We start from the raw sequence: 22,292 nt of genomic DNA, 5'->3' as shown, positions 1-22,292 counted from the left end.
CATAATCTTCTGGCGTGATGTGACTTCTGTACTTACCACAAACTTCAATAATCAAGAATGTGTACAGTGTTTATGAAAAATGAGGGGGTGAGAGAAAAAGCCAAAAACATAAGCCTAAAATATAGTAAAGTTTACATGAAAGGACATAAGGAAACTCTAGTATGAAAAATGTGCACTGGACCAGAGATACCTTTCATTGTCTAATTAATACAAATTAATTAAACACAGATTCCACAACTCTTACAAGACAAACATAAAATGATACCTAAACTGTTATATTTCTGACCCCCCAGCTACTACTAACCTCCTTTATAGAGAGTTCTTTTGCTCTGGAAGTCTTTTGGAAAATGGAGGTGATCATAAAGCTGGGCTATGGCTTCAGTCCCTCATGTCCCCTTGTGGGTTCAGGCACAGCCCAGCCCTTGCCAACACTCACACACAAAAAAATGTTGGAGAATAATTTAGTTTCTGTTTCCTGCTGCATGAATTATGTCACAAGATGTAGAATCTTCCCTATCCACTTATTTAAAACCAGGCACACCTGACAAAATTCTGCATCTCAGAAATTCCTTTTGTACCCTGGAATTGAATTTCTCTAAATCTTGCCATTGTGACTGGTCGTAGTTGAAAGGTTAAAAAAAACATATTCAAGTATTCCTGAAAGATGACCACAGTTTCAAAACGATTGGTAAAATTTGTTACGCAATGCTATATGTGGAATACAACATTCATCATTTCTAGAAATGAGACCTTCAGTTTTCCAACCTGTCCACTGCAAATCCAATGCCTTTGTGTGCACACTAGATAGTGATATTATAAGCACCACAATTTTCTACTGCCCAGGCCACAAAGTCCTCACTTCTCTGGATAATCAAGAAGGGTTGGAGGCCAAGGGTGTCTGCGGAGATTACCACATGGAGACCAACAGAACCACAGCCTGAACCAAAGACTGAAGTACAGTCCATCTCATTCAAAGCAAATGAGGCTGTATTAGCTCAGCAGTCTGCTCTTCCTGGCCAGGGAACAATGGCCCCACACTCAGCATGACATGGCCTCTGGACTCTCTCACAGCTCTTTAGAGCTACATCAGAGGAAAGTCCCAGAACAAACCCATAAACTACTTCCCACTGTTTTTCCTGACTACTAGGCCTACCCAGAGTCCCACATTAGCTTGAACAATAGAGCTGAGTCTCAGGATAGTAGTAGTTCCTCTACTAGTGGATCAAAGATCAAATAATGCAGATAGCAGAGGCATTCTAGCTTTGCCCCAACCCCTATGGGCACACAGAAACCTAGTTTTGTTCTAAAAGAATGAAAATCCCAATTATTCGATTTTCAAACTTGCTAGTGCAGAGAGGCAAAGAAAGCACCCATCTGACCCTGGTACTCACCTCTACTCCAAGAGCAAAAAATCCCCAAAAGCTCACCAGTTCAGATGACAGCTCAGGGGGGATAGGCCAAAGGAACCCAAGGCCAAAGCCTTCTAGCTCAAAGTTCAAAAATCCCAAAATTTACCAAGCTAAAACTCCTTCAACTTTTACACTCTGTCTTAAATACATTTCAGCTGAAACTTCCACTTACTCTTTAATCCCTGTCAGCTGGTTTCTTGCTTTGCCTCTTGACCTAGGGTTAACATTATTTCATCCTGTGCACAGAGAGCTTTTGAATTAAAGGTATGTTCCAGGGCTGACAGAATCATCCCATAATCACCTTTTTAGAATAAACAGAAAATTCTTGGAATTAAGGTTTGTGTTAGGGCTCAACCATACCAAACAAAGCACAGGTTTTTACAGTTCACAATCTAAGAGATCACCCTGGGATCAAATATCCTGTAACACCCTCATCTTGGAAATGATTTAAAATTCAATCTTCCACTCTCCCAGGGCAACTGTTCATTTTCCAAGATACAGGTAATTTATGTTACACACTCAGTATCCAGTGAATTCATCTCTACCTCATAGTTAGGAAGTCCTTCAGCCAAACTTCAGGCAAAGCCAAACAGTAACAACCATTAAAGAAACAAATGGCCATGAATTTGAAAGCAAGGAGTAGTTAAGCTCATTGAAAATGAGATATAAAACAAAAAGGATGTGGCTGTTCCTAGGTATGTTGGAGTAGAAAGTATATTATAGATAGAAGACAGAACATAGACACAGGGAAATGTGGACTGTCTAGAGTTGACATGACCCTGAGCTATGTGAGAAGAGAGGACAGAGGGAGTAGAGAGCCAGAACAAAAGGCCAGGAGGATAAATGATACATGAAAAATTTATCATTTTAAATTTAAATGACCTCAATTAGGTAATAGTGAGAAAAAAAAGTGAAGTGTCCCTTCTCTTAAACAATTTCTTAGGGGTGAATAACTAATGAAGAGATGAGTAGAACATTAGTACACTAGTGCTACCAACGACTAACAATCATCCAAACACAACCTAAGCACTTCCTGAGACAAGGGGCTGCAGGGCTGGTAACTAAAATTCCTTGCAAGTGTAAAACTGAAATAAACCTGAAATAAAAGATCTTTCCCAGCCCTACAGTAACCTTGTTATTAAATCCTGATTATCTACACATAGCAATACAAAGAAATACATATAGGAAAATAAGCCCGAATGAACCCTGTATACTCCTGGTTGTGCAAGTCCATCAAAGTATAAACAGCAATGTATATACCAAACTGTGCCTTAAGATGAATTCTCTTATGGAATAAAGAGAACAATCAAATCACTTGAAAGCTAGGTGAGAGAGAGAGCACCTGCAGTGGTTGGCTGGCTGTCTTTACTTAAGAAGAGTCATTTCATTCTGGAATGCCAGCACATAGGTCCTGAAACAATAGTCCTAGAAATGTTTCAAGGTGCAAGGATCCTGTGGCCTTTCCAAGCAGCAAGTGTTCATTCCACTGGAATATCCAAACTCCCCCACCCACCCCTGCCCCAGGCCAGGCAGGAGGCAACACCGGACTCTCTGTACTTCCTTTCCAGGAGGACTGGCCCCAGTATCACTCTTCCTCAGGATGCAGGGCACAAGTGTATCCCTAGGAACTCCACATAGTGTGCTCCCACCCTCCCAACTCCTGCGGCCCGAGGGCGCAGTCCCAGGTACCAGCAGCCTCCACAGAAGCTCTTGGCAGAACCTGGGCAGGCTCTCCCGACCTGCCCAGCCCGCCAGCCTCCAACTGCACAGCCCCAGCCTCACCCCCGACTGCCATCCTGCAGGTCCCTCACACATGCCCACAGCCAGCCAGGGTCAACCGCTCCGCGATGGCCAACACCCATGGACCTGCAGCTCCTTGGCCGGGGGACCCAACGCTCTCCCCTTCCCACCTCCCAGCCGGGATGCCTGTCCCAGCACCACCTAGCCCGCTGGATGGCTGCTGGGGGCGGAGGCGTAGCCCAGAGGCAGAGGCGGGGGAGGAGCCCAGCCGGGGAGCGGAGGCGGAGCCCGGGAGAGGAGGAAGGCGGAGCCCGGGGGCGGAGGTGGAGCCCAGGCGGCACCCGCCCCACACCCTTACCTGGCTTCTCGTGGTCTCAGCCTACCACAATGAAGCTGTGCCACAACCGCCACCACCGCGCCCGGGAAGAGGGTTCCCATTGCTGCCCTCGACGCTGTCGCCCACCAGGCTCGGGATGAGCTCAGCGTCTGTAGCCATAGCAATGGCGCTTGCATCATCCTTGACAATGGAGGCGCGCAGTGCGCCTGCGCTGCGCCTCGCGCAAGCCCCTCCCCCGCCCTAACCGAGTAGGTTCTGCCTTCGAGATCAGGGTGCTGTGAGGCCTGAATTTTACTATTAATTTTACAGGACAAAAGGATCATTGAGATAAGTGTACCTCCAAGCATTTCTTTCCTGTTTTCAAACCCCTTGTCTTAGTTACTTTTCTATCATTGTGCTAAGATATCATGACCAAGGCTGCTTATAGAAGAAACATGTGGTTGGGAACCTAGAGTTTCAGAGGGTAAGTCCATGACCATCATGGAAGGGACCATGGTGACAGAGAGGAATGACAGGCAGAGCACCCGAGAGAACAATGGCTGAGAGCTTACATCCTGATCTACAAGTATGAGGCAAAGAGCTGAGAATGGTGTGGGATTTTAAAACCTCAAAGCAGTGACATACCTCTTCAACAAAATCACACTTCCTAATTTTTCTAAAACAGTTCCACCAACGGAGGACCAGATTTTCAAACATATGAGACTATAAAGGTCATTTTCATTCAAACAGCTACACTCCTCAATAGCTTCCTATGTAGCCAAGAATTAAGATAAAAAAATTTTCAATGTCCCAAAGCATCCCAGGCACTCAGATTCTTGTGCAGTTTTGTTGTTGTTGCTGCTGTTTGGTTTTTGAGACAGTTTCAAATAGTCCAGGTTGACCTTCATTCCTGACCTTCCTGATGCTCCATTTACAGGCATGTTTCACCACACTTGATTTATGATCTTATTTGTTTGCTTGTTTTGTTTTGCTTTTCAAGACAAGGTTTCCCTGTGTAGCTTTGGCTCTGTAGACCAGGATGGCCTCGAACTCACAGAGATCCGGTGTGTCCACCACACCCTCTGACTTCTTCTTCTTCTTCTTCTTCTTCTTCTTCTTCTTCTTCTTCTCCTTCTTCTGAGGTATTTTTATCTTTTGCGTAGATGAATGATAAGAATATTTTACTTGAATGTATATAAATGTGCCACATGAGTGCCTTATATTTCAGGAGGTTATATAGCATCAAATTCCCTGAAACAGGAGCTACAGAAAATTGTCAACCACCATGGATATGCTAGGAAGTCTGGAAAGAGAGAGAGAGAGAGAGAGAGAGAGAGAGAGAGAGAGAGAGAGAGAGAGAATATTTTATTTTTTAAGATTTCTTATTTGTTACGAATACAATATTTTGTTTGCATATATACCTACACACCAGAAGAGGGCACCAGATTTCATTATAGATGGTTATGGGACACCATGTGGTTGTTGGCAATTGAACTCATGACCTCTGGAAGAACAGCCAGTGTTCTTAACCTCTGAGCGATCTCTCCAGCCCCACAGAAAGTGTTTTTCATCACTAAGCCATCTTTTCAGCCCATATGGCTTCCTCTTTTATTATTATTATTATTATTATTATTATTATTATTTTCTTCTTGCCTTGTATATGGCAAACACATTCACCTTCTTTCATTTCCCCTACTGAATTAAAATGCTCTCACCTCTAGGCATTTGAATATGTATATTTTTATCCCTTCTGGGGTGTTAAGTACCTCTTGCTTTTCTTTAGGTTTCATAGTGTAATTTGTAGTGATGTCCGCATTTCTACGCATTTCTATAGGTTTGTTTTTGGTAGATTACCCCACAAGACTGTAAGCTTATAGAGAAAAAAATGATGTTTGCATGATTCATTTTTGTGTGTTCAGGACTTAGCATAGTATTGTGTACCTAATTCACAAACAGTAACTATCTGCGGAAGGACAAATAACCTTTTAAATAGTAAATACCTTTAACAAAGTCTTCATAATCTGAGAGTAATACAGAATTCTCACCTAGAGGATGGGAGCATGTAGCATTTTATTTGGTAATGCCAGCCATTGTGCTATCTGTAATAAACTTCTCCTGAAGTCTTTTTATCTTGTTCTGTTACTGCCATTACTAGGAGAGCCTCCTCTATGCCTGTTGCCTTCATTGCCTTCTCTGTGTTCTCTTTTATTTATCCCATAAAAAGTTACTTCCTTTAAGCTTTAGTGAGGTTTAGAAACTGGCTTTATTATATCCAAAGAGTATCTGTATTTTCCTGTTTTGTACAGAAGCTAGGAATACAGCTCAGAGGTAGAATATTTGCTTCACATATAAGAGATAAGGAAGGAGGAGGAAGGGGAGGAGAAAAAAAAAGAAACAGGGGAAGCAAAGCATTGCTTTCTTTATGCAGATGCACTGCCTTAAATACAGGGGTTAACAGTCTTCTTGTCTCTGCATTCCAAATAAGGTAGAAATTCCAGATACAGCAAAAGTGATACTTATTTGGTGTTAGTTTTTAACCTGGTCCCTCTCCTGACATTTACTCTGTACCTGCTTTATATGTAGTTGGTTTTATGTACATGTTTATTTTCTGGGAAGAATCTATATTTTCATTAGGTTTTATGAGAAGTCATATCTTCAGAAAGTGTCCTGAGCTTTGAATCCTGCCATAGTTATCCCTAGGAGGCCATATCTGCAAAGGTGATTATGCCCTCTCTGTACATCATTTGATGTTATGACTTCAGGATGCATCTTGAACCTTGTTTTCAAGAGAATGTTGTAAACAAGCCTTAAGCTTAGCAGGCATTTTGTGCCTCATGAAAAAAAAAATTCGTCATAAAATGTCCTGTCTGAAAAGAGCATCTGAGATCATTGTACAATGCACTCAGTTATTTTCATTTTAGTCATTAACATTATTAGTACTATTTACTGTTTTTCATTACTTTGTTAGAGACCCAAATATGATGGCCCTGGTGTAAGGGACTGTGTACACACTGTTAACTAAGAAAATAAAACCACGCATTCAAAACAAGTAAAACCTCCAAATATTGATAAGAATTATGTTTAGATGTAGTGCCCAAAAATAATTCAGTTGAAATGTGGGAAAGACGTTGAAACACCATTATTCAGCAAACGTTTAGAGTATATATGTAAATACGATGAAAGGAAATGTACACATAAACACAACTTAAAAATTCTTGGCACACGGTATATACTCACTCATATAGACATATAATATAGGATAAACCTACTAAAATCTGTACATCTAAAGAAACTAATCAAGAGGGAGGATCGTGACTAAAATGCTCAATCTCTGTCCTGTAAGGCAAAGAGGATGGACACCAGAAGAAGAAAACAGGAAACAAGTTAGGAACCTTCCACAGAGGCCCTCTAAAAGGCTCTGCCCTGCAGACTATCAAAGCAGATGCTGAGACTTATGGCCAACTGTTGGGCAGAGTACATGGAATCTTATGAAAGAAGTGGGAAATAGTATGATCTGGAGAGGACAGAAACTCCCCAAGGAGAGCAACAGAATGAGAAAATTTGAACACCAGGGACTTTCCAGAGACTCATACTCCAACCAAGTACCATGCATGGAGATCACCTAGAACCCCTGCACAGATGTAGCCCATGACAGTTAGTGTCCAAGTCGGTTACATAGTAATGGGAAGAGGGACTGCCTCTAAAATAAACTGATTGGCCTGCTGTTTGATCTCAGGCCACAGAGGAAGACAATGCAGCCACTCCTGATGAGACCTAACAAAGATCAGAAGGAAGGAGAGGGGGACCTCCCCTATCAGTGGACTTGGGGAGGAGCATGTGTGAAGAAAGGGAAAGGTAGGTGGAATTAGGAGGGGAGGAAGGAGGGGTTTATGGGGGGATACAAAGTGATTAAAGTGTAATTAATAAAAGTTTAATAAATTAAAAATATTTAACACAAAAAATTAAATAAATAATAATAATAAAATTCTTGGGCACACATACAAAAAGTCGGACTTCATTAAGATTTTTTTCCTTTTTGTTTTCTTGACAGGAAAAGTTTGAACATGTTCCTTTCCTGTCCTCCTTTTTATTCTCCTCCCCTCCCCTTCCCTTCCTTGCCTTCCTTGCTCAGTGTGATTTATAAACATTGCACTTCAATGGATGCAGTTCTTCAAAAGCATTGCCAAAAAGGACCCCTGCAGCCTCACTTCTAAACCTTGAACCTCAAATGCATTCTAGCTATTTTTTTTCTTGCATTGGTGATTAAGTAAAGCAACTCATTTTCTGGGGGGTAGGGGTAGATACCCAGACATGGTGAATTCCTCATCTACCCCTCCCCGTTCCCCATGCTTATGTCCTTTAGCACTTTGGGGAGCACATTGACAGAGGTTCCCCACCCATTTAAACCACAATCATACATGTGCTTTCAAAGATTTTCTAATAAAATTATTTTAGTTACCAGTATGAGACCTTGACTAAAAAAGAATTGGCTTCATTCTCAGGTGACAATCTCTTAAGTACAGCCAGGCTAATAAGTGACATATCAAGGTGCTCAGGTGGGTATTCTGTGTACAGTGCCAGTACACAGGCTCAAACCCAGGAGCTCAGTGGAGCCAAGCCTTCCCTATTTGAGTTCAGTTCACTTCCTTGTTGAAGCCACCTATGGCTTAAAATAAAAGAAGTTTGTGGGATTGGGAGTGTAGCTAAGTTGATAAGAGGTGGAGCAGAAAGATCAGAAATTCAAGGTCATCTTATAGCTGTTTAGTTTAAGGCCAGACTGGGCTACAGTGGACCCTAACCAAATAATAATAATAGTAATAACTACAATATATTTCAGCTAAGAGCATTATTTGGCAGTCATTGTTCCAAGCCAGAGCTAACCTCAGGTCACCGACCTTCCTCATAGAGATAGCAAGGAGGCAACAAGGTCAAGCCCAGCAAGATTTTCTGCACACAGACCCCTCTCCAACCGAGCCTTCCTAGCCAAATATGTGGAAATATATGTTCCCACTGATGACCAGAGGTGCCCCAGCTTGTAGTGTTGGGAGTATGGGGAAGGCAAAGTCACAATGGAGCACAGCTGTTTGATCACCAGCCCACTGAGACCATCACAAGCAAACAAAATCACAAAAGAACAACAAAGGAAAAAATGTACTGGGTATAATGCGCTCAAAGAGAATGGAAGAAAAAAATACCAAAACTCAGAACAGTGGCCTGTCTCTCTATGGGCCCTCTATCTTGTTCCATTAGTGGTGACCTATCCCCAAATCAGGCTCCACCCAACTACACCCGAGTTTGGAATGGTGACCTGCATTCAACCAGACCAGAGAATGGAGCAGTAACATATCTGTTGATCTCTACCAGACCAGAGGCCAAAGCACCAGCCAAACTCTTCCACTCCAGAGACCACAGCAGCAGCAAATCTCTGCCAGATCAGAGTCCAGAGCAGTGACCAAGATCTGCCAGACCCAAGGTCACAGTAGTGGCTAAGCTCTGCCAGACCAGAGACCAGAGAACATTGGCAGAGGTGCCAAACCTGGGGCTCCACATACTGTATCCATACCTTGGCACCACCTTGCCACTCTCACTGTGGAGCCTGTGGAGCATGGATCAAGCTTCCCTGAAATGGGAAAGAATCAAGTCTAGAGGGATAGAAGGATTCTGTTCGATGTCCTCAGTCAGTCCCAAAGACAAAAAACAAACAAACAAATAAAAAACCTGGCAGGGACAGACAAAACAGTTAAACAAGACACAAAGAGCTAGATCCCATTGCTTGTGCAGCAGAAAAATAGAGAGAGCCAGACAGCAGATCCTACCACAACTGCAGTGGAAAAAAATGAAAGTAGGATATCAGCGAACCTCTGATGCAGGAGCTACCTGAATTGTCCTTGTCCAAAGATCCAGAAATCACAGAAAACTGGGTACTCTACCACCCTTTACAGATAGGGGCACATTCATCCTCTCTGAAATCCAGAGAACACAGAAAACTCAGTACTCAACCCTTTACAGATTTACCCCTTTGAGGGGGGTTCTGGAAAATCTTGCAGGCCCCCTCTGGCCCACAGTTGTCCAAAGCATCAGCTCTAACATTTCTAACCACACAAATTACAAATTTTGCCCCAAATCCCTAAAAAGGAAACTAGAGAAACACAGAGAAAGACCCAGACAGAGTGCTCACTTACTGGCTGTTTTTCAGCCCCATGTGCCAGGGGTGCTTGGGAGACTTGGGGATCCTATATGAGACCCCAAATGTTATGCCTAGACCTTAGGGTCCCCAAAGATCATAAGGAGCTGGATTACAAATGCAAGAGCAAAGAGTTTTATATGAACTTTAACTGGGTCTCTCCATCATCACCAACACAGTGGATCAGAGAGGAGAGCCCTGAGCAGCTGCATGGCAGGGTTTTGATTGGGTTTTTAGGAAGGACCAGGATGTTCCAGTTTATCAGTTACAGAATTGGGTGACATTCAGCATGGGCAAGCTTTTTACAAAATGATTGGCTAGCTAAAATAACCAATATTGAGCAAGCTATCTCTAGGTCTCAGGAATGTTAGGTATTTTCTGTGTCACTGAATGTTCTACTACAAGGTTGGTAGGCTGCTCAGCACAAATGCCCACTTTAAGATAAGATACTTTCCCATCCTTATGGTTATCCTCAGGCTGTTCATTGAGTAGGGAATCATACAACCTTGTTTTTGGAATTGGTGACCCATGGCCCAATTCCTGATTTCCTTATGGTAGAGTCACTAATCTGGTGACCTTTAGGTGACCTTTTTAGGCATAGTTCCTGGTGACCTTTGGGGGGTGTCAGGTAGGTTCTCCCAGTTCTAAAAGATCCATTTGATTTTGTCAGGGGTTGTAAATGGTATGTCCTGTGTTAGAGAGCACTCCAATATTAAGCTGTGATATAGAAGAGTAGAACTGATGATGTAAAGGATTTACTATTGCTGAGAAACTAGTGGTCCGAGTTAGAATTTAGCTGAGGGAAGACTATCTGTAAAACATTCCACAGATAAGTAGTATGCTAACCAGGCCTGTTAGAGATTAGGATCCCCAGATATACATGTTTGCTCACCAAGATTATCTAGAAATGAGGCAGGGTGAGGTTTTTTTTTTTTAATTTGTAATTTCCTAACATGTGTTTATTAATTCATGAATGCCAATGAAAATAGACCAGATTGGTGGGTGTACAATTTGGGTCAGATAAGTTGATTCAGTGAATACTGAATTTCAAATTAAGGGACTGTCCTATGCCCATATGTACAATCCTCATTGACACAGTTCTGTCACAGGCTATTGGCTAAAGCTGTGTCTGTCAGGTTACAGGTCTCAGCAGATAATATTGTACACAGGGACAATATCAAACAGTATCTTATTAATGGCTTTCCCTCTACAAGAGAATGGCTTGTGTTTTTCAAAGTCAGGATGCTTATGTGTTTTTTTTTTTCAATGAAGAGGTTAAGAGCACTGGCAGCTCTTCCAGAGGTCATGAGTTCTATTCCCAGCAACCACATAGTGGCTCACAACCATCTTTAATGGGATCTGATGCTCTCTTCTGGCATGCAAGTGTGCATGCTTGTAGAACACTGTATACATACTAAATAAATAAATATTTAAAAAAGTCTGTTGTTGGTATTATTAAATTTTATTTTGTAGATGCATCATTGTTCTAGTCTCTTATTAGTTAATATTCTCTGATAATTTTCATTCATTAAGAATTTCATTCTTTTTTCTCTAGTGCTTTGATATTTGTTTCTGTTTAAAGCAATGTCTCCTTTTACATGTTATGCAGTTTATACTTTATTTGAACACTGAATGCTACCTCTACTGCTCAGTGCTTAGAACATAATCCTGAAACTCTTTTCAGGTGTGCCCTGACTGGTGAATGTGAAGTAAAAGAGACCTGTGAATGAGTTTCCACTGACCTCCCTGTTTTTTGTTTGTTTGTTTTTTTGGAGGTGAGTGATTACAAATAAAGAGGGACCTGTGTAAGAATTGAGTTCACTGACCTACTTTGAAGCTGGTGTAGTTACAACACAAAAAGGGAGGTAGAAAAGGGAAGATGAGCATGAGTCAGGTAATCAATTTTGGACAGTCAGTAAAAGTGAAAACTGGACATTTGGGGAATTCATACACAATGAAATAAAGAATATGGATTAGGAGCTCAGCTTGTTTCTGGAAAACAAATGTCTGTAGTTGAACTAGTTAAAACAACACAGAAGATCTGGAGAAACTGGTGTGGTAGTGCCTAACAGGAATGTTTTAACCCCCTGCTTGAAAATGAACAACCTGGGAGAAAAGGTGTGAGTAATAGTTAATGTGCACTAATACATACCTGAAGTCCCTGAAGAATATTGGATCATAATGCCATTTTCAACTTTTTAAAATTATACTTTATTTACTTTGTATCCCCCCTCTAGTTCCCTTTCTCCTCCCCTCCCAATCCCTCCTTTTCTCCACCTTCTCCACACACTTCCCTCCCAAGTCTACTGGTAGGGGAGTGTTTCTTTTTCTTCCTTCTGATCCTAGTCTGTTAGGTCTCATCAGGAGTGGAAGCATTGTCTTCCTCTGTGGCTTGGTAAGGCTGCTCCCCCCTCTGGGGGAGGTGATCAAAGAGCAGGCCAATCAGTTCATGTCAGAAGCAGTCCCTGTTCCCATTACTATGGAACCCACTTGGACAATAAACTGCCATGTACTACATTTGTGCAGGGGTTCTAGGTTATCTCCATGCATGGTACTTGGTTGGCGTATGAGTCTCAGGAAAGACCCCTGTGCTCAATTTTTTTTTTTGGTTCTGTTGGTCTCCTTGTGCACCTCCTGTCCTCTACAGCTCTTCTTTCATAAGAATGGATACAGAAGTTGTGGTACATCTACACAATGGAATACTACTCAGCAATTAAAAATAAAGAAATCATGAAATTTGCAGGTAAAATCGTGGAATCTGGAAAGGATCATCCTGAGTGAGCTATCCCAGAAGAAGAAAAACACACACGGTATATACTCACAAAAATAGACATATAATACAGGATGAAGCTACTAAAATCTGTACACCTGAAGAAACTAATCAAGAGGGAGGACTCTGGTTAAAATGCTCAATCCCCACTCTGAAAGGCAAAGAGGATGGACACCAGAAGAAGAAGAAAACAGGAAACAAGTTAGGAGCCTCCCAAAGAGGGCCTCTGAAAGGCTCTGCCCTGCAGACTATCAAAGCAGATGTTGAGACTTATGGCCAAACTTTGGGCAGAATGCAGGGAATCTCATCTTCAACTTTTAAAATTCTTTTTGAGATTATAATGAAATCATTTCAACCTACTTTTTCCTCTCTACTCTTACGTCTCAAATGCTGGGATGAATGGTTAAGGTGGCTACTTAACAATCAAAGAAGATGTGACTGTCAGGTTCTCCCAGCATCTCTCAGTCCTTACCTGTTACAAGGTATGGGTGTCATACCCAGATCTCTAGCCCAGGAGTTGAGCTGCCCTCCTCCCAGCTGTCTTTCCTTATGTATTCCAACCATTTTGGTTACCTGGTATTTTTCATTTATCATTTACCCTCCTGGCCTTTTGTTCTGGCCCTCCACTTTTCTCTCTACTCTCTTCTCACATGGCTCAAGGTCATGTCATATCTAGACTGTCACAGATGTTCCTGTATCTGACTCTGTTCTCCCTTCTATCTGTAATAAACTTTCAATTCCAACATATGAAGGAACAGCCACGTCCTTTTTGTTTTATTTTTCATTTTCATTGAGCCCCTATTAAGTATTCCTAGCTTTCAAAGTCATGGCCATTTGTTTCTTTAATGGTTGTTACTGTTTGGCTTTGACTGAAGTTTCGCTGAAGGACTTCACAACTATGAGGTAGAGATGACTGCACTGGACACTGATTCTGTAATGCAATGTGCAGCATAAATGACCTGTATCTTGGAAGATGAGCTGGTGCCATGGGAAAGTGGAAAACTGTATTTTAAAACATTTCCAAGATGAGGGTGTTGCAGGATATTTGATCCCAGTGAGATCCCTTAGATTGTGAACAGTAAAAACCTGATCTTTGTTTAGTGTGGTTGAGCCCTAACACAAACCTTAATTCCAAGAACTTTCTGTTTATTGTAAACAGGTGATTCTGGTGGTGTTCCATCAGCCCTAGAACATACCTTTTATTCAAAAGCTCCCTGTGCACAGGATTTAATAATGTTAACCCTAGGTCAAGAAGCAAAGCAAGAAACCAGCTGACATGGATTAAAGAGTAAGAGGAACTTTCAGCTGAAATGTATTTAAGACAGAGTGTAAAAGTGGAAGGAGTTTTAGCTTGGTAAATTTTGGGCTTTTTGAACTTTGAGCTAGAAGGCTTTGGCCTTGAGTTCTTTTGGCCTATCTCCCCTGAGCTGTCATCTGAACTGGTGAGTTTTGGGGATGTTTCCTATTGGAGTAGAGGTGAGTAGCAGGGTCAGATGGGTGCTTTCTCTGCCACTCTTGTTCGAAGGTTTTAAAATCGAATAATTGGGATTTTCATTCTTTTATAACAACACTAGGGTTCTGTGTGCTCATAGGGTTAGTGCAAAGCTAGAATGCCTCTGCTATCTGCATCATTTGATCTTTGATCCACTGGTAGAGGAGCTACTACTGTCCTGAGACTTAGCTCTGTTTTTCAAGCTAATGATGTACTCTAGGCAGGCCTAGCAGTCAGGAGCAATAGTGGGAGGTAGTTTATGGGTTTGTTCTGGGATTTTCCTCTGATGTAGCTCTAAAGAGCTGTGAGTGAGACCAGAGGCCATGTCATGCTGAGTGTGGGGCCATTGTCCCCAGGCCATGAATAGCAGGCTGCTGAGCTATCACAGCCTGATCTGCTTTGGCCAAGATGGACTGTGGTTCAGACTGTGGTTCAGGCTGTGGTTCTGTTTGTCTCCATGTGGCGATCTTGTCAGAGACCTGTGGCCTCTGACCCTTCCTGAGAATTGATTGTCCAGAGAAGTGAGGATTTTGTGGCCTGGGCAGTAGAAAGTTGTGGTGCTTATAATATCACTATCTAGTGTGCACACACAGGTATTGGTTTTGCAGTGGACAGATAGGAAAACTGAAGGTCTCATTTCTAGAAATGGTGAATGTTGTATTCCACATACTGCTTTGTGTAACAAATTTTACAAATCATTTTGAAACTAGAAGAAAAGAGGTGGTAGTGGTCATCTTTCAGCAATACTTCATTATGTTTTTTAAACCTTTGAACTTCCACCAGTCTTAATGGCATGATTTAGGGAAATTTAATTCCAGGGTACAAAAGGAATTTCTGAGATGAAGAATTTTGTCAGGTGTGCCTGGTTTTAGGTAAGTAGATAGGGCAGATTTCACATCTTGTGACATAATCCATGCATTAGGAAACATATTAAATTATTCTCCAACATTGTTTTGTGTGTCAGTGTTGGCAAAGGCTGGGATGTGCCTAAACCCACAAGGGGACATGAGGGACTGCAAGCCATAGCTTATCTTTATGATCGCCTCCATTTTCCACTTCCAGAGAAAAAGGGCTCCCTGGAAAGGAGGTTAGTAGTAGATGGAGAGTCAGAAACATAACAGTTTAGGTGTTACTTTGAGTTTGTCTTGTGTGATTTGTGAAATCTGTGTTTATTTTATTTGTATTAAATAAACAATCAAAGGTATCTCTGGTCCAGTGCACATTTTTCATGTTAAAGTTTCCTTAGGTCTTTTCATGTAAACTTGGCTATATTTTAGGCTTATGTTTTTGGCTTTTTCTCTCACCCCCTCATTCTTTCACAAACACTGTACACATTCTTAATTATTGAAATTTGTGGTAAGTACAGAAGTCACATCATGCTAGAAGATTATGAGATTCATGACAATAGAATCATCCCTTATTTTTCTGTTTTCCTCTGTTTCTTACCAGGTGGCTTTTCTGATATGAGATAGAGATTTTGGATTGTTCTTTAGCAATCACATAAAGGCAATTTGCACTTATGTCTGTAGAAAGCAGAAGAGACAACATGAAGGTGAGTGATACCATTTGGCCAGTTTATTCCTTCTATTTTGACATTTTCTTTTGGTGATCTGTCATTTTCTTCAGAAATTTCATGTGTCCAGTGGTCTGCATATTCTTTAGTTGGATGATTTTATTCTCCTGAAAAGATTAAATCAAAACCCTGCCCCATCCCTAATTCAGGGGTGAGGGTTGTACCTTTTAGGCATATTATATCTTTTATAGAGCAAAATGGTTTTTGGAAATAGAAAAATAATATATCAATTAAGTTTAAAAAAATCTTTGAAAGTTTACAAATATACCTTCATGTGTATTTATTTCTAGATAATAAAAGGCATTCAATTTGATTTTCAGCCTGCCTTTTAAAAGCAGCTTTTAAATAAAATCACTGTAATTCCTATGTGCCTGCCTCTGCCTCCCAGGCCATATGTAAAAGGCATGTGGCTCCCAAATGCTGGGATTAAGGCTGTGAACCACCAACACCCTGTCATTGTAACTCCTGAATTTAGAAAACTACTAATTAATAGAGAACTGCTTGTCTCTGCTGGGATTAAATGCATGGTCTATCACCATGCTGCTCAAATATGTTATATTCACTCCAAATTATTCCAAATCAAACAAGTTTATACCTTTGAATTTACTTCAAACATTTTAAACCTCTTAACTGTTTTTAATATAAAACAACAAAAGTAACTTTTTATATTTAAGAAGAAAACGTTAGTCTTTATTAAGTTAGTTTGGACTGAATGACCACACTGTCTGATGAACAGTTACCTCTGCTTAGTCAGGAGATCTCTGCAATTTGAATCTAATCATTATCAATTTTGATAGGATGCACCTTTCTTTTCCTGTGGAAACATTTGGTTTTACCAGTGAAGACACAGTTCAGTAGTTTCTAACTGTCTACTACTTTTACTTCTTTTTGTTCTAGAGTATTTAGGTATGCTGTTAAGTTGCTACTAAGAGATCTTTCTGAATATTTTTCTGAATGTAGTTAGTGCTATGAACTGTCTTCTGGTCAACACGTCTATTGTGTACTATGAGTTTTGATATGCTGTGTATTCATTTCATTGACTTCTAGAAATTCTTTAATTTCTTTCTTTACTTCAGTTTTGATCTATATTTTATTCAGTAGAGAGTTGTTCGATTTCTATGAGTTTGTAAGCTTTCTATTGTTTTTGTTACTGGTGATGTGCTGCTTTAGACCTTAGTGGTCTGATAGGGTGCATGAGGTTATTGAAAGTTACTTATATATTTTGAGAATTCTACTGTTCAAGTATATCATTAATTTTGGAGAACAATTTGGAGTTGCTGAGAAGAGGGAACAATCTTTTTTGTTTGGGTGGATGTTATTTAAACATCATTTGGGTATATTTAGTTTTTTGATGTTAGTTAGCTGGAGCATTTCTCTGTTCAGTTTGGTCAGGGGGATCTGTACATTGGTGAGAGAGATATATTGAAGTCTTTCCCTATCAGTTTATGAGAGCTAGGATGTGATGCAAGCTGCAGAAGTGTTTCTTTTATAACTTGGGTGCTCTTAAGTTGGGGGCATAAATGTTAACTATTGAAATGTTATATTGCTGGATATTTTTGAATATGTCATGTTTTTTGACATCTTTTGATTAGTTTTTTTTTTGAAATATGTTTTGTTAGATATTAAAATTGCTATACAAGCATGATACTCTAGTCCATTTATTTGGAATATCTTTTCCAACAATTTACCTTGAGATAATACCTATCTTGATGTGAATCTGTGTTTGATGTGTTTAGAAGAAGGGTGGATTCTGTTTTATCATCCACTTTGTGAGCCTGTGTCTTTCTATTGGTGAATTTGGGTCAATGGTATTAAGATATATCAATGAACAGTGATTGTTAATCTTGGTATTTTGGTGGTGGAAGTGGTGGTGGTTTTAGCACCTTGTGTGGGGCTGTATTTATAGATACATATTGTTTAAATTTGACCTTAACATGCAACATCTTATTTTCTCCATTTGCTGATTGAAAGGTTCTGGGCATAGTTAGTAATTTTTCTTGGCTCCTGTAGTTTTTTAGAGTCAGAAGCGCACTGTCTATGTCCTTCAACCTCTAGCATCTTTACTGAGAATACAGGATTAATTCCAATAGATCTGCCTTTATTTATTTCTTGGTTGGTTTTTGTTTGTTTTGGTTTGTCTGATTGGTTAGTGTGGTCTGTTTGATTTTTTTTTGTTACAACTTTTAATATTCTTTCATTGTACTGTATATTTAGCATTTTTATTATTCTCTGGTAAGATGACTTTCTTTGCTGGTCCAATGTCTTCGGTATTTTTGTATGCTTTTTGTGCCTTGATAGACATCTTCTTCTTTAGGTGAAGAAATTTTTCTTGTATGATTTTGTTAAAAATATCTTCTGGACCCTTGATCTCATCTTCTGCTAATCTGATTATCAACATGTTTTGTCTTTTCATAATGTCTCAGAGTTCCTGGATGTTTTATGATAGGGAACTTTTGGATTTAACATTTTCTTTGACACATGTATCTAGTTCAGCTTTTTTTTCTGTTTTTTTTTTATTGTTTATTTTCAGACAGGATTGCTTTTTATAGGCTTTGCTGTCCTGGAATCACTTTGTAGACCAGGCTAGCCTCAAACTCACAATAGTCCAACTGTTTTTGCCTCCCTGAGTTCTGGTATTAAAGGAGTGTGTAAACACACCTGTCTTCCATTTCTCCTATTTTGTATTCAGTGCATAAATTTATCTCCTTGATTTATGTTTTTTTTCTGTGAACCTTGCCTCTGTATTTCCTTGCTGTAGTCTTTAAATTTTTCATTTCCAGGATTCCCTAAATTTCTGCATTTAAAAAATAATTTTCTTTTGGTTTTTTGAGCCTGGGATTCTCTGTGTAGCATATGCTGTCCTTGCCTTGCTTTGTAGACCAGGCTAACCTCAAAGTCACTCTGCCTCTACCTACCCAAGTGCTGGGCTCACAGGTGTGCACCACCATGGCCAGCTTGTTTTTACTTTCTTTATTGTTCATATTTCCATATTTTGAGAATGTGTTTCATTCTGTCATTCTCCATTCAGCAGAGGCCTGGAGCTCAGCTTCCAGATGGAGAACAGTGGCTCCATTTCTCTCAGGGGCAGCTAGAACAGTTTAGGGAAACACCCATGTTCACTAGATGGGGGTGTGGAAAGAATTTTCTATTGACTCTTACAGGTAGGGATTTCTTTAGAATGAAATCACCAGTGGTAGTGGAAAGTTTGGTATTCCAGAGCCTATGGCAATACCAAAGTGTTATCATTCTTGGATAAGCTGCTGTGCCTTGCTCTAAGGACTTTAACCTCAGAGGTTCAAGTAAATGTCCATGCCTGGTTGGCTTGCAACCAAGACATAGGCTTAGTGAGACACAGACCCAGTGAGGCCTAGGCCTATGGGCCAGTGAGCAAACCCAGATGGGGATAAATGATGAATCTCAGAGGACATGATGGAAGGCTGATGGTATCAGGTGGCATACAACCTACCAGCACACATGCACCCCCAGCATGGGCTGGATTTCTTAGGAAGAACATTGAATCTGTTGAATGGTTATTATTAATGAGACGGTCAAGACCACAGTGAAAGAAAGAGTCAAGTGGAGCAGAAATAAATGTAGTCTTTGGTTTGTAGAAAAAAGCATCACTAGGTAGTTTCAGATGGCAGTCTGAAACAGAGACAGGAATTTTTAAGGAGATCATCATCAAAGAGAAGGTCCTAGGTCTGGATTTGAAGCCTAAGATGGTGTCCTTAAATTAACACTCCCTCCTGATATTTGTTCCATTAATCAAAGAAGTAGGCTAAGTGATTCCTAATACCAGGAAAGAACTTCATATAAAAACTGCTCCAAATGTGTTCCAAGCATGGCACGATCCATCCCATTTTGTCCATCCCAACTTAAAATCCAACTTGACAGTCTCACTCATGTTATGCACATTCTGGAAACAAGAAAAGTGCAAAATTTAAGAGAATAGATTCTTCAGTTCAACACTGTGACAGCCATCTGTGTTTGGCAGAGTCAGTTTCCCAGGGAAGATACTGTAACTTTTCATTGCATGAAGCAGTGAGGGTAAAGCCTGAGTTGTGTCTTGACAGTACAAGATGTTGAGGTGCCTAAGTTATGAGATACCTACCAGAAAGTGCTACCTATAGGGAGTGGAAGTAAGCAATCTTGGTAATGTATGAGATGTTTCAGGGATAGGACCATCTAAGCCTTTTCAAACAGCCTCGGGCTTTGTTGTTTTCCTTGCTGATCTTCTTTCCTTGGTCTACTCTTCCCTAAATATGTACACATTCCTCTCTACAAGAATGGGAAAGGGGTATTCTGTGCATCTATGTTGGAATGATGTAACTTGCTTCTGATGTTACAAGATGTGGCACCCAAAAAATTCTCTTGTGTGTCAGAAGAGACTGTGAAAATTTGAACAGTGTATGAGCTATTGCAGAATTTTAGGATCATTGAAGTTAGCCTACATTTTCATCATGGGATGACAATAATCCTATAGTGAATTTGGTCAGAACTTATTTGATTGAATCAAAAAAGCTCCCAGAGAAGATCATATTTCTATCTTTGACACTGAAGAAAAAGTTTCTTTGTAGCCTTGGCTGTCCTGAAAGTTGTTATGTAGGCCAAAAAGGTTTTGAACTTACAGATCTAATTCCAGTCTAGTGTTGTGCTTAAATATAGTTCAACATGCCTGGTGTCAACATGAATATCAACATTATCTGCTGAGTCTGGAATGTAGCATTTTGGGTTTTTTTTTTTTTTTAATTTTGTTTTGTTTTGTTTGTACATGTAAGCATAGGTTGTTGTGCTGATCTTCATCCATATCCTGCATTTGAAATTTGGAAGACAGTATATTTAATTTTTTAGGATGGCATGTATTCATGACACTAACAGTGTCTAAGCTTTCTGAGTTATTGAATTGCAGGTATATGACATTCTTTCTACCTGCTGTATTTGTTTTTTTAGACTTTATTTATTTATTTTATTCACACTTAATTTGCTTTAATGTAAATTTGTTTTTCTATAATTCATTCTCTGACATGAACTCAGCTCTTTGAACACCTCCTCCTGGGGGGTGTAGCCTTGTGAGGCCACAGAGGAATATGGTGCAGCCATCCTTGATGAGACCTGAAAAGCTAGGGTCAGACAGACAGGGACAACTATCAGCAGACTATGGGAAGGGCATAGGGGGAGAAGGAGAGTGGGTGGGACTAGGATGAGACTATGGAGAGGGCTACAGTGGGTATACAAAGTGAATAAATTGTGATAAATAAATTAATAAAATTTAAAAACAATTTATCCATTTAACATCCCAATTTTAGCCCCCTCCCTTGTCTCTTCCTGGTTTTACCCCTCTGTTCCTCTTTCACCCTTATCCCATTTCCAATTCTCAGATAGGGGGAGCCCTCCTCTCCTACCATCTGAACCCAGACTATCAAGGCTCACTAGGAATACCTGTATTTTCTTCCTTTGTGGTGTGGCAATGCCCCCTCTACCAGGGAAAAGTGATCAAAGAGCAGGCAACACAGTCTATGTCAGAGCCAACCCCTACTCTTCTTAATATGGATCCCACCTGAGACTGAGATGCCTATCAGCTACATCTGAGCAGGGGTCTGGTTCCTCTTCATGAATGGTCTTTGGTGGGTGCATCAATCTCTGCAAGTCCCCATGGGCCCTGATTTGTTGTCCATGTTGGTTTTCTTATGGAGGTCCTGCCAGTTCTGGGTCTTTCTACTTTCTATCCCCCTACTCTTTCCTATGATTCCCTGTGCTCTACCCAAAGTTTGGCTGTGAATCTTAGCATCTGCTTTGAACCGCTGCTGGGCAGAGTCTTTCAGAGGATATGTATGTTAAGCTCTCATCCTGTTCCCTCTCCTCAGTCACTTCTGGTGTCGATTCTATTTGCCCTTTTGAATAAGAATTGACTATCCTCCGTAGGGTCCTCCTTTTTATTTAGCTCCTTTAGGTCTGTAGATTGTAGTATGTTTATACTATATCATGGCCATTATCCATTTACAAATGAGTATATACCATGCATGTCTTTCTGGTTTTGGAATAACTCACTTAGGATGATCATTTCTAGTTCCATCTACTTGCCTGAAAATTTCACAGTTTCCTTTTTTTTTTTTTTTTTGTTTTGTTTTGTTTTTTGCTTTTTTTTTTCAATGCAGTTTATTCAAGAACCTTGAACAATCATCTGACCCTGGGGAAAGCCAGCCCACAGCTTAAATAGCCTCTGGGTAGCCAACCCAGGCGTGCCACGTGGGCAATGCAGATAGGTCCACATACATGGAAGCAAGCCAGATCCTCAGCCTTAGCCAAATGTGGAATTGTTCGTGACAGAGAGCACTCACCATCTGGAAGGTGGAAGGCGGAAACCAGCTCCATCTTTAAGGCACAGCATTCCGCAGCTCTCTACAGTTCCCCCTTTTTGTTTTAGATGCATCAGGCAAGAGTAGAGGTCTGACCTCTGATATTAGAAATAAATTGGGACTTTGTACTGATGTTCATTTAGGTGTCATCCACCCAAAGAGCATCAGACCCGTCCGATACCTTTTTCTCAGAGGCGGGACCTGGGGTATCAACCCGCATGCAATCAGACATGCTCTTCTCTGGGTCCAAAGTGGCTGACCCTGAGTGCAGTGCTTAGCCTCGCATCCTGAGCGTAACATTTTAGCTTTTTATGGTATCCAACCATGCTTGGGGCGAATGTCCTGCTTCAATGGCTGTAAAGGCCTGAATGATCATGGCTGCATCACACTGTTGTGAGACTCTAATCTTGCATATATACCACAGGCAAACCAAGGAGACCAACACCAGAAGG

Source organism: Meriones unguiculatus (genome assembly GCF_030254825.1).
Source record: "Meriones unguiculatus strain TT.TT164.6M chromosome 13 unlocalized genomic scaffold, Bangor_MerUng_6.1 Chr13_unordered_Scaffold_41, whole genome shotgun sequence".
Taxonomy (NCBI): domain Eukaryota; kingdom Metazoa; phylum Chordata; class Mammalia; order Rodentia; family Muridae; genus Meriones; species Meriones unguiculatus.
Note: the sequence above shows the minus strand (reverse complement) of the source record.